Source organism: Bombina bombina, chromosome 2 (assembly GCF_027579735.1).
Source record: "Bombina bombina isolate aBomBom1 chromosome 2, aBomBom1.pri, whole genome shotgun sequence".
Lineage (NCBI taxonomy): Eukaryota > Metazoa > Chordata > Amphibia > Anura > Bombinatoridae > Bombina > Bombina bombina.
Window position 1 is genome coordinate 92,828,784 of NC_069500.1, and position 5,292 is coordinate 92,834,075.

The following is a 5,292-nucleotide window of genomic DNA, read 5'->3' on the forward strand; positions in this document are numbered from 1 at the left end:
TTGATTTATTGGGCTGGCTGTTCTTGTTCCATACCGGATTTGACTTCCAGGTACTCTTGGGCATTTCAAGCTTGGTTGCTGAGGCACTCCTCTGTGTCGTGTTCGGACGAAAGGAGCGAAAACGTCCCATAGGACGTCCCTTGATTCTAAATTTCTTATATTGTGGTAAAAAGGCACCCTTTATGCCAGTGACAGTGGAAATGATTGAATCCAGTCCCACGGGAAATGAGGATTTTCCCCTTAAAGGCCAAAGATAGCAACCTAGACTTGGAGACCATGTCCGCTGACCAAAAATTTAGCTATAGAGCCCTCCTAGCTAGCACAGCAAAACCAGAGTTCTTGGCATTAAGACAATTGATTTGAATAATGGCATAACAAATTAAGGAATTGGCTGTTTTTAGGGCCTGAATGTGGTCTTGGATATCCTCCAAAAGAGATTCTACCAAAATCAGTTCAGATAAGGAGTAACACCAAAAGGTGGCAGCCCCAGCCACCTCAGCAATGCCTAAAGCTGGTTGGAAAAGCAAACCTCCCAGAAGGAAGACATTCCTCAGATATCCTAAATTTCCTATCCATAGGGTCCTTGAAAGATGTGTTATCTTCCAGCGGGATAGTGGTGCATTTAGCCAGTGTGGAAATGGCTCCGTCTACCTTAGGGACAGTATTCCATATTTCCAAATGACTATCTGGCACAGGAAACATTCTTTTAAAATTTGGAGAAGGAGAAAATGGAACACCAGTTTTTTTCCACTCATTGGTTATAATGTCCGCCACCAAGGAAGGTATTGGGAACATTTCCAGGGTTTTCAACTTAGGTTTAAAAACAATATACAATTTACGTACCTGTTTTTCCTCTGTGGGTTTAGACTCCAGTAAGCCTAATGTACTTAAAACCTCATGCTCAATTTTAAATCTAAATGTTATATCCTCACAGTCCCTTTCAGATTTTCCAGAGAAGTCAGAGGATGAAAGGTTTCCTTCAGAGCTAGCCAAGAAGTCATCAACCTTAGAACATTGTATATAGCTGACTGCTGCAGCTCCAAACAGGACTGCTGGTTCTAGACTCAGAGGAATAGCAGCAGAAACCACATGTTGTAACTGGGCTGAAAAACATAGGGAAAAGTTCCCACCCGAGGGTCGCAAAGATCAGCAGTTGCAGGAATAGGGGTCGAAGTTTGCAAATGTAGTACTTGCATATCTGGGCATACTGAAGTCTGAGAATCCGCAGAACGTCCAGGGGTAAAATGAGATGGCGAGGACACCGCAGACACCTGAATACAAGGGCTCCCTGAATGAGACTGTAGAACAGATATAAGGCAAGAGCTGCATAGTTGAGCAGGAGAACACACAGTATGTAACCTGCATAGCATGAATTTATTAGAATCAGATAAAGGAGTCTCCTTTTGACTAGGCTCAATCATAGAATCAGCCATAATAAATATGCAGTAGAGACAGAAAACTAAACTGATAGTGCACAATAATAACAAGAGTAAAAATTACTGAGAGTCCCACAAATAATTCCCCAAGTTCTCTGCCCCAAGGCCTACTTTAGATAAATGCTCCATCTGAGGTGTCTCACCACCTCAGTATCGGCACCAGAGCTCAGACGCTGTCACTCCACTCAGAGACTATTGTTGCATGGTTGCGCACTCATAAGAAAACGGAAGGTGGGGATGGTGCCAAAACTGCCAGCGGAAAGAGCTTGAAATGCATAAGAACAGTGGTCTGACAGCATGAGCAAATACTTATTCAGCCCAGTTTCATTCTCCGGGTCACATAGGTATTAATGCACCTTCTATAAGAGCTTACAATAGTAGCATGGGATCCCGGGGATCGTGAGGCCAAATGTAGCCCTTCTTATAAACCACCCCATATCACGTGGCAGCGGCGTGCACCGGGTCCAAATGGCAATCTCTCTCTCTGCCTACCTCCATGAACGAGGCAAATAATTACTGAAAGAGTAGGGAAAGTGGAAGCAATATTTAAATGCTCTGTTTGGGGTGTCTTTGCCTCCTCCTGGTGGCCAGGTGAAGTATTTCCCATAGGTTACGAATGCCATTAGAAAGAAAGCAGCAACTCTCGTCTTCCCTAGCAGCATTGCAGTCACTTCCTCCCCCTCTTCTGCCAGATGTTTCTCCTCAAGCAGAGAAGGGAAAAAAACTCCCACTTTTTGTATATATGTAAATACCTCAGGGTTGATTCCGGTAAAGAGATCTTAAAAAAGAAAAATATTCAGAGGAAGCCTGGGATGGAAACACTACATGTAATACTGTTGTATTTCACACTGAAAGAAAAGGTTAAACTTAACCACACATGCAGACACATATATAATATAATACACACCCATTTAAATATGTGTTCTTTCTTATGCATGACAAAGGTTGAATGAAGCTTTCCGAAATTAGTTAATGGCATACACAGTATTCTGTGTATTCACAACCCTATTTTCAGAATACTCTGTGTATATCCAATTACCTTATATGGGAAAGCTTCAAACTATGTGATGTATACACACATATTCATTAAAGAAAAAAAATTCTGGCTCCTAGACTTAGAGAAGAAATTCGGATTATTATAACCTTGGTGTATAAATAATCTAGATTTTATTAAAGACAGGAGGCGAATATTTTGCATCAAATCTTTACTAATTCCAAAGAAAACTGAACAGAAAAAAATAGCATAAAGTAGCAACAGTACAGCACCAATCAGGAAACAACAGAGCCACTGGAACTTCCTCTTGAGATGAAGACACAGGAACTAAAAAACTGGAACTATCAACACTCAACCACAGGAAAGGCTGAAGAAAACTGCCAGAAGGAAGTAACATCGGGATCATTACACTGTAAAATAAAACAAAATGCAAATAACCACCAATCGTTATTTAATACTTATAAATAAGAAAAAACATACAAACTTTAATTAAATCTAGATTATTTATACATCAAGGTTATAATAACCCAAATTTTATAGCAAGACAGGAGGCTTAAAATTTAGCATTTTTAACACACAGAAGGAAGAAAGTTAGCTGCATGAGGGATAGGTTTAAAGTAAAAACGGGAAAAAGTAGAAGCTGAGGACCAATCTGCAGCCTTCAAAATATATTGAAGCTGGGTACCAGCCAGAAAGGCTTTAGAAGCCGTTGCTCCTCTAACCGAAAAGACAAATCAATGCCAGCCGAGGACATAAGCTAACGAACCCATCTGGCCAGAGTAGGAGAAGAAACAGGTTTGAATGGAGGAACGTAAGAAATGAGAATTTGACCCCGTTGTGATGGGCGGTAATGAAAGGTTCTAGCTAAATACTCTTTAAGACAGAGGGCCACACAGAGAAAGGGGTCCCCAGGGAAATAAGGATAAAATATAGATAAAGAGGCACATTTGGTGCGACGAGAGACCACAAATGAAATACCCTCAGGGGAAAATGAGAGGCCTTCGACGTCTAAAGCTCGAATATCTAAAATTCCCCAAAAGAAAACTAAGCATAAAAGCATGGCCAATTTGGCAGAAAGATGTTTCAGAGAGAGGGCTTCATTAGAAGGACAGGAACAAAGAAAATGAAGGAATCCATCAGACTAATAGAGGCAGACGATCCTGAAGGATCAACGGGTGGGGGAGTCCTCTTTGGTCTAACAGAAGATCCAGGTTCTGGGGAAGTAGGAGAGGAGGAGAAACGGTCATCTCCTGCAGGAGAGAAAACCAGGGTTGCATCGGCCAAAAGGGGGTGACAAGGGTCAGGAAACATCTGGTTTTCCTGACCATCCAAAGGGTCCTCAGGATTAGAGCAAAAGGGGAAAAGCGTAAGCTCCTGTGAGAGGCCAAGGTTGAATGAAAGCATCTGTGGCCTCGCTCCCTAGGTCTGGAAGCCAAGTGAAGTACAGAGAAAGCTGATGGTTGGTATGGGAGGCAAACAGGTCCAGGAAAAAAAGGACCAAAGGATTTCTGGATAGAAAAATGGGACGAAGAAGTCGCCAATTGCTGGAATCTCCAGAAGCGAGAGAACCAATTCGCTACCGTGTTCGTGATACCAGGAATATATTGCACCTGGAGAGAAATGTTGCAGGAAAAGCAGAATCGAAAAAGGTCGGAGGCCAAATCTGATAGGGCTTTGGACTTGGTGATGCCTAGGTGGTTGATGTATTGCACAGCTAAGATGTTGTCCATCCGAAGAAGATGCCTTCCATCTTCAAGTGGTGGTATGTCACAAAATAATTGAGATCCCGAAGATTGATGACAGGTCGAAATCCACCTGTCTTTTTCTTTACCAGGAAAAGATTGCTGATAAAACCTTGGTCTGATGAAAGTACCAGTTCTGTGGTGCCTTTGCGACTGAGGGAGAGAACCTCGGTGTGAACCAAAGTTGCAGCCTCTTTGGACCAAGAAATGGGTTTTAGGGGAGGGTTTTGAAAAGGAGGACATATGAATTCAAGTTCGAAACCCCGAATTGTTTGAGAGATCCAAGGATCTTGAGAGATTAAGGTCCATATGTGGGAAAAATGAGAGAGTCTGTCTGCAAATGGAAAGGGGAAAGAAGGAGGGGGAGGTAGGGTACTCACTCTAGGGGCAACTGGACCTGCTGTTAAGGTGGCTCTGGGGGGTCTTAACCTGGTTGCTCGGGAACGAGCAGGGAATAGAATCCGAGGTTGAGAGGGGTACTGCTGGAATCCGAGCACTTGGCACTGATGTTGCTGGTGTGCCAGAAACTATTGACGGTCGGGGAGACGACCCCTGAATCTTCCGGCCCTGCCAAAAACCCTAGTAGGGTTGAAGACCCTAATAAGGGAGGATTGGATCTTTTCAATAGAGGTGAACGTGGAGACGTAGTGCCTCATGATCTGTAAGAAAGGATCTCAGAAGTGAAGTCCTTTGGCTGATGAACCAGCTTCCACTACTGCCAGGATCTCTTGTGCTCACTGGAGAGAGCAACATTTGCATTGCTTTACCTTTCTGGTAAAAAACGTGTTTAACAACATCAAACTCAGGAGTCACTGACTCACTACCTGGTAAGGAAGGTCTGCAACATTCAGCCCTGAGTTTATAGCGATCTTCGCGATCTAGAGATTTGCGAAATCATCCATTCAGAGGATCTAGGATGCTTAATGTGTTTCGGGCTAAATATCGGATTACCTGACGGATCCACTAAATAATCTTCTGGCTCCTCAAGGGTCGCTGATGGGAGAGGCGTATTGGAATGGGAAGTGGAATGAAGGACCTCCGGATAATATTCTGAGCTCTGTTGCCCCTCTTGTAAACCCTGGGGGTAGAGGTTTCTGTTGCCCCATTTTACTTCTGGAAG